Below are 8,742 nucleotides of genomic sequence, written 5' to 3' on the forward strand. Positions count from 1 at the left end.
GACAAGAGTGAGAGTTGGCAGCCAGTTGGTTGCCCTGAGTGTGTTTCAGGAAGGATCCAAGAGATGAAATTAAGAGCAGGTAAGTATAGAGGCTGGCCACCCCTCCACAAGGCTTGAAGTGATATTGCTTGATGTAGCTCTGTGTTATTACGTAGAGTCAGTAATGATGAAAACCACAAGGCTGGACTTTGTCTAGGACAGCTCATCAGAATCACTGGTTGTCTCTTTTAGAAGATAATTGCTGTGGAGGATGGCAATGAGAAGAATTGGTAATCCAGCAATCCCAAATCCCTCCCCATATGCTTTTTCTTAGAACATGTAACAAAGCATTTGAGGTCATAGGTGCATAGAATGCTAGAGCTAGACCTAAAAGGTCATGAAATCCACCCCTTTTATCTTTCAAATTGGGAAACTGAGGCCAAGAGAGGTGAAAATGACCATCCCAAAGTCACACAGTTGTTCAGTAGGAGAGAAGGGACTTGAGGGCAGCTAGGTGACACAGTAGATAAGAGGGCCAAGTCTGGAGTCAGGAAAATGCATCTTGCTGAGTTCAAATCTGGCCTCATATACTCACTAGCTGCATGACTCTAGGCAAGTCACTTAACCCTCTGCCTCAGTTTCCTCATCTGTAAAAGAGGAAGGAAATGGCAAACCACTCCAGTATCTCTACCAAGAAAACCCCAAATGGGGTCATGAAGAGTTAGATATAACTGAAAACAACTGAACAACATGTGATTTAAGCTCAAACTTTCATGATCTTTTTTTTTGCACTGAATATGGTAACTTTATTGACGGTACACAATATAAAATTCTAGGACTTTCCCCTCTACCACAGGGGTAGTTTGGGACAAGGATGTAAATGGAACATGGGATCCCCAGTATAGGAACATAGGTTAGGAATGTAGCCCCGCCCCCCCACCAGTGATGGAACTGCTTTGTTGGCTGGTGATGAAGATCCATGGCTTTCTACATTACTCCTTGGGGCCATGTAGACCATGAAGTCTACTACATGGTTGCTGTAATCATACTCATTGTCATACCAAGAAATGAGCTTGACAAAATGGTCATTGAAGGCAACACCAGCACCAACATCAAAGGAAGAAGAGTGGGTGTTGCTATTAAAGTCACAAGATACAGCTTCGTCCTCTGTGTAGCCCAAGATTCCCTTTTGTCCCTCTGATGCCTACTTCACCACTTTCTTGATATCATCATATTTGGCAGGTTTCTTCAGCCAGCAGATCAAATCCACATGTGAGCTTCCCATTCAGCTCAGGTATGACCTTGCCTACAGCCTTAGCAGCACCAGTGGAAGCCTGGATGATATTTTGGGCACCATCATGCCCATGCCACAGTACCAGAGGGGCTATGTACTATCTTCTAGGTAGCAGTAATGGCATGGAATGTAGTCATGAGTCCTTCCACAATGTCAAAGTTGTCATAAATGACCTTGGCCAAGGGGGCCAAGCAGTTGGTAGTGCAGGAAGCATTACTGACAATCTTAAGGGAATTATCATATTTCTCATGGTTCACTCCTATCACGAACATTGGGGCATCCAGAGAAAGGGCAGAGATGATGACCCTCTTAGCTCCACCCTTCAAGTGAACCCCGGCCTTTTCCATGGTGGTAAAGACTCCAGTGGACTCTACAACATACTTGGCTCCAGCATCTCCCCATTTAATATTGGGGATCGTGCTCCTGGAAGATGGTAATGGCTTTTCCATTGATCACCAGCTTCCCATTCTCAACCTTGACAGTACCCTTGGACCTGCCATGGGTAGAGTCATTTTGAAATATATAAATCATGTAGTTGAGGTCAATGAAGGGGTCATTGATGGCCACAATGTCTATTCCACCTGAGGTGAATGCAGCTCTGGTCACCAGGTACCCAATATGGCTAAATCTGTTGACTCTGACCTTCACCATCTTGTTTCAGGGACGTGACTGAAGCAGTAGATCCTGGCACTGAGCTTGGGAGAAAAGTCCTCATGATCTTAATAAGGCTAATATTTTGTTCAGTCATCACATTCTGTGGGATGTCTCCTACTATAGCTAAAGCAATCCCCACTGAGGGCTTAGCACTCTCCCTCCATAGAACTACTGAATGTTGACCCTGTTGACCTTGGGTCCTTGGGCCTCCCAGGGTTGTTATGAGACTCAACTAAGATAATATATGTAAGCCCCCTGGTAAACCTTAACATGCCATATAAATGTTAGCTTCTCTTATTCTGATGATTATTAGGTGAGTTAGTCAATCACGTAGCAATTCTTCCATTTGCTTTGAATAAAATGAAAAGGAAACAAATAATGGAAAGTCCCAAGCTCAGGAGTCAGGAGAACTGGGGTCTAGCTTGATGTGTAGACCTCTTGCAAATTAGTTGTGTTTTAAGTCTCTGTTTTATTATCTATGAAATGATGTTAGCACCAAGGTTTTAATTTATTTTGTTTGACTATACTTATTTAAGACAATAGAGAGTTAGTGGGCATTGATAGAATTGCAGTATGAAGAATGAGGCATCAATAAGCATTAAAACAATATACAAAAGAAAACCAAAAGTTCAGAAGGGGACACAAACAGGTGATTTTGTTACTACCCTGTTAAATTTAACAAACCTTTTTTAAAAATGGTACAAGTTCACCATTTCATATATGATTCAGATAAAAATTGACATTTGTTTTTCTTTGTATGTTTAAATGTTCCTCTTTGTTATGTTCATATTAAAAAAGAAAACTAGGGGGAAAGAAAAGTGTGAGTGTTGAAATGATGTAGAATCATAGGTTTAGAGCTTTGAAGGGATCTCAGAGACCACTGAATTCAACCTCCTCATTTTACAAATGAGGAAACTGAGGTACTTCTGGAGGAACTGAATAATTTTTAAATAATTTTATTATTATTAAATTAAATAATAATTACTAAATTGTTAACTAAATAATTTAATTCCCACTTCCATTCCCTGGATAAGTTCATCACCTGAAATCTCATCATCCTGGAGATTGATTCAGATTTGATACTCAGCTAGGTGACACAGTGGATTGAGCACTGGACTTGGAGTCAAGAAGACTTATCTCCCTGAGTTCAAATCTGGCCTCAGACTCTTGCTAGCTGCGTGATCCTGGACAAGTCACTTAACCCTGTTTGCTTCAATTTCTTCATCTGTAAAATGAGCTGGAAAAAGAAATGGCAAACCCCTCCAGTATCTTTGCCAAGAAAACCCCAAATGGGATCACAAAGAGTTGGACACGACTGTATGACTGACTTTTCCAGCTTAATTTCACTTCCCATCAGTTGCTCTGCTTAGTTCTTACTCTAGGAGCATCATGCCTCATGTCCTATCTAGGGGCTCACCCCTTCACCTTTTTTTGTGTTGTCTTATATTAGATTTTAAGGTCCTTGAAAGCAGGGACTATCTTTTTCTTTTGTGTATTCTCAGCTTAGCACAGGTACCTGGCACTTAGTAGGGACTCAATAACTGCTTATGGACCGTTGACTAGGTCCTAGTCACTAGGGCCTAGTATCTGAGACCAGGGACTAGTATTTGAGGCAAAATTTGAATTGAAGTCTTCCTGAATCCAGGTGCAATAACCTAGGCTCCCTTTTATCTGTTATACCATCCAGCTGTCAAATTAGATCATCTGACTCCAAAATTCCAAGCTCTGTCTTTTATTGATCATCCACAGAGTGCTGAGCACTGACACTTAGGCACAATGGTAAGACATGAATGAAGTGGGACAGTCCCTAGTCTTGATGTACAAGAAGAAGGGGTAAACATAAGAAGCCCACAGAGGCTCCAGTTCCCATTCTCTCAGCCCTCACTAGCACTGGCAGGCCCAGGCCCAAGAGCAAGGCTACATGTTCCTTTCAGACTTGGTAGCACTTACAATCACACCCACCTTTGACATCTTCTCCCCAATATCAATCACCAGTGATTGCTTGACCCATTATCATTTTGACCCATTGATCTCTCACTAATATAATTTATAACCAACAATGTATGAACAAATCCTACAATTAGCTTTTATAAAGGGATATTTACTGAGGATAGATATAAAAAAAGTCTCAGTTCACTCAGAACACACTTTCCCCTAGGCAGAGTAGATTCAAACTTAAAATGGTAGCCATAAAGTATCCTCCTCACCAAATTCACTTCTAGGTGCAGAAGACAATGAATAAACTGCTCCCTGAACTGCAGGTTATGGAGTCTTGGCTGCTGGGTGGATACACTGCTGAGCTGGGTCAAGGAGGCCACCAAGCAGCTGCGCTTGCAGGCTCCCCATCAGGCCTGCCTGCTGAGTTAGCTCATGGCTGATCTGGGTCTTGCAAGCCAGCCCTCAGGGCCTCATCAGCTCAACCTTAGCAGTGACCAGCTCTGCTATCTACTAGGTCTCTGAAAATTCTACTCCTCTTTTAAAACTCAAAAGGTCTTTCCCTGATGCAGTCCATCTTCAATACTCTTTCTCCTGAAGAAAGAAATACCCAAACAAAGCATCAGTAGAAAGCATTCAGGGCCACACACTGGCCCAGGGGGAGATCAGGTCACTGCCAGCTGTTCCTGCTGCTCTACTCTCCACATGGACTCTTTTAGCATTTCTTTCTCACCACCAGGCGAAAAAAACAGATACATCACCTGTTTGTGGCTTCTGTTAGCACACAGCTCCAGTTCATCATACAGTTACAAGGCTTTTCTTCATCCCCTAATAAATGGCAGGACACAGGCACAGAATACTTGTGTATTCTCTGCAATACAAATCAAAAGCCTCCATTGTTTATTCCCCAAAGCAGGTTCATCAATGCTCCACATGGGTATGCAGCAGGCATGAAACACTGTACATGCCAAAGACTGGGACTCCTAATGACCAATCCCAGCTCTCCATAACCTCATCCACCATTACATACATGTATGTGTGTATACATACACACATATACATATAAACCAACACATATACATATGATATATGACTATGTTTCAATGTATTCTTTTTAAAGAAAGTGCAAGCTTACAAATTAGGGGAAAATCATTCATATTACAAAAAGTGCTAGACACTTCCTTTATATTCTGGAAGATTCAGGCTTGACCTCAGCTACTTCTCTAGTCAAAAGCATTGAACATCTCCCCATTGCCCAGGGTAGAAAATCCAGGGTCACTGGAATGGACTCCTGTCCTCTACAAGATGGACCCACTCTTCCTTTCCAATCTTATTTTGCACCACTCTGTTCCCCAATCTTGTCCTATGCTCTGCAAACTGTGTATTTATGCAATCTGTCTCCAATGACAAGCACATACTCTCTCCTCATTGATGCTCCTGAAATCTTTGTTTCCTTAAAACCTAGCTGAAGGGTTACCTTTCTATGACCTGTGATCTCCCATTTGCCTTACATATTCCTCTATAGGAAGAAGCGAGGTGGCACAATGGATAGAGTATCTGGAGTCAGGAGAACTCATCTACCTGAATTCAAATCTGGCCTCAGACACTTCCTAGCTATGTGATTCTGAGCAAGTCACTTAAGCCTGTTTGCCTCAGTTTCCTCATCTATAAAATGAACTGGAGAAAGGAATGGCAAATCACTGCAGAATCTTTGCCAAGAAAACCCTAAATGGGGTCACAAAGAGTTGGACATGATTCAACAACAAATATAACTTTTCTTAGTTATATGTATAAATGACTTTCCCACCTTTAGATAAGTTTCTTGATCATAAAGACCATGACATTTTTTTTTGTATGTCTAGCACCTAGCAGAGAATACTGCACAAAATATGCAATCAAAGTCTTCTATCATCTGACTCCCACCATATCTCAAACTATTTACTTCCCATAATGTTTTTTATAGGGCAGGTAGGAGGCTCAGTGGATAAAAAACCAAGCCTGGAGTAAGGAAGACCTGACCTGTATCACACAGAGCAAGTCATTTAACCTTGTTTGCTTCAGTTTTCTCATCTGTAAAATGATTTGGAGAAGGGAATGGCAAATCACTCCGGTATCTTTGCCACAAAAACCCTAAATGGGGTCATGGAGAGTTGGATGTGACTGGAAAACAATAAATATATTTTATACTCCAACTAAAGTGAGATATCTCTAACTCAAATTCTTGTCCTGCCCTCTTCTACCTCTGGGCCTTTACACAAACCATGAAAGATATGAATTTGCCAATCATCTTTATTTGTTGAACTCCCACCCATCCTTCAGGGTTCGACTCAGATATTGCTTCCTCTGTGAAGCTTAGGTGAAATTGATCTCTTCATCCTCAAATTTCTTTAAATATATTTTTTGTTGCCAATAATTTTTGTCTTTATTTCACTTACATTTCAAAATATATTCCTCCTATTCCTCATGCCAGAAAGCCATTTGGTATAAGGAAGTATAAGAAGAGGGCATGGTGTGGAATAGATAGCAAAATTAACTAATACATTAAACAAGTCTGATTTTAAACACAGTGTTCCATTTCCATAATCTACCATCCTGCAACAGGAGACAGGCACATTCTCATATCTGTTCTTTAGAACCAGTAGTGGCCATTACAATTCACAGCATTATTTTAATTGTTTTTTTTGTTATTATTCTTTCAATTTATTACTATTGCAGTTATTATGTCTATTGTGCTCCTCATTCTGGTCATTTTACACCGCATCAGTTCATATAAGTCTTCCTATACTTCTCTATTCATCTTCAAATTTATTGCCACATTTTCCTGGATTTCTTCTTACTTTCCCTTATAACATAATTATTTCTGTACTTGTCCTTTCCATTAGACTGTAAACTCCTTGTGCCTTTATCTCTCTTTCTATCCCCAGGTCCTTCACAAAGTTTCACACAGGTTAGTGACAGAGGCAAAGGACTTGAACCCTTGTCTCCTGCCCTAGCTGAGAGTTTTTTTAGTGACACGTGGCTTACTTTTATTATACTATAACATTAAATACTTCACAGAATTTTCACCTGTCTCCACACTTCCCGGTGTGAATGTACAGTGAGCTACTGCTGCCAATCATTAACTGCCCAACTGTGCAATTTCCATTTCCCAAGGAAAGCAGACAAACCTGCTCTGCAATCTGATCGATCGCTAGGGTCCCTGTCACAAGAGCTAGATAAAACATGCCCAACACTTCATATTAGGGAGAAACATTCCCCACTCCTGTTTCTATGGGGGTTTTAATTCCACTCCCTTGATTCTGAGGGGATATGAACCCACTCAGGTGCAACAAGATACACTGGAAAGAACATTGACTCTCAAGTCAGAGGTTGTTAGATCAAATCCTGGCTTCACCACTTATTATCTGTAGGACATTGGGCAAAACATCTCTCTGGGCCTCAATTGATTGGGCTGCATCAGATGACCTTGAAAATCCCTTCTAAGTCTATGATCATAGGCAAGTGTTCTTAACTTGTGAACTTGTTTTTGTTTTAATATTTTATACCAATTTCAATACAATTGGTTTCCTTGGTAACTATATTTTATTTTATGAATTTAAAACCAGTATTCTGAGAAAGGGCACATAGACTTTAACAGACTGCCAGAGGGGATCCATGACATAAAAAGTTTAAATGCCCCTTTTCTAGAGTCTCTTTTCACCACCTAAAACTTCTTCATGTTATGGTGGAGAACAATGGATTTGAAGTCCAAAGACTAGGTCCAAATTTTGCCTCAGACACACTACTGTAAGATTCTCAGCAAGTCACTTAACTTTAATTTGCCTCAGTTTCCTCATCTGTAAAATAAAGATAGTAATAGCAAGCACCTCATGGGGTTGTTGGGAGGATCAAAGAGATAAGTGTAAAGAACTTAGCACAGTGTCTGGCATATAGTAAGTGCTATATAAATGTTAGCTATTATTATTCAGAAGATCTAAGTTCAAATCCTCCCTCAGACACTTACTGAATGTATGACCCTGGGCAAGTCACTTATCCTTCATTTGCCTCAATTTCTTCCTCTGTAAAATGAGGTAGTTGTATTTGACTACCTCTAAGGTCCCTTCCAGCTCCCCATTCCAAATTTATGGTCCATCTACCCTTTCTTTTTATTTTTCTTTCCTTCTTACCCAACAAACTCCACTGTCCTCTTCCAGCAGATGGACTAGTTAAATTGGTTGCTGGCTAACAAATCTTATTGCTTTGGCTTCATCACTGAAGCTGAAATATTGCACAAGAGAAAAGAATTTGGAGTACCTTCACAATTATCCTGACTGTCAATCTCATGAATGATGATGACAGGTACAAGTCAGAGCCCAGACGATGATCTGATGCTCCACGAGAGGAGATTGGTTCTTGCAGGAAGCCATGATTCCTTTGCTTTTTACTCCATGACAATCTCATTCCTAGAACTTGCTTTTTCCAATGGTACAACTGCAAATTCAAATAGCAACCATGACAATGAAAACAAAGTCTGATGTATGAAAGGGACTTTTTACAACCTACTTTGGAAAGGCTTGAACAGAAATAATATTGTAATATTTACTTAAATTTTTCCAGTACATTTGTAATACCAATACAAAGCTACAAAGTATATCTTGGACTCCTAATATAAAAATCTGGGGTGTCAGAATGGGTGTAGGATTCAACTTTCTGGAAGCTTGACATCTCCATTTGTTTTTCCAATCACCTTTTGCTTCCAAATATTTATAACCATTCTCTTCTTACTCTTCATAATCTATCCACAACCTAAGCTATTGAGTGGTTCCTTGGAGGAGTTAATTGATGATAGAATGGGGAGAATGGTCTGATAAAACTGGAACAGATGTTCCAGGTCTTCGACT

General features: G+C 40.4%; 1 pseudogene; it reads right to left on the reverse strand.

Annotated features, from left to right (window-relative positions):
* Window positions 1–1,183: 1,183 nt before the first annotated feature.
* On the reverse strand, window positions 1,184–1,924 carry LOC140519532 (glyceraldehyde-3-phosphate dehydrogenase pseudogene; annotated as a pseudogene).
* Between the last annotated feature and the right edge of the window lie 6,818 nt (window positions 1,925–8,742).

The sequence above is a fragment of the Notamacropus eugenii genome, chromosome 1 (genome assembly GCF_028372415.1).
Source record: "Notamacropus eugenii isolate mMacEug1 chromosome 1, mMacEug1.pri_v2, whole genome shotgun sequence".
Taxonomy (NCBI): domain Eukaryota; kingdom Metazoa; phylum Chordata; class Mammalia; order Diprotodontia; family Macropodidae; genus Notamacropus; species Notamacropus eugenii.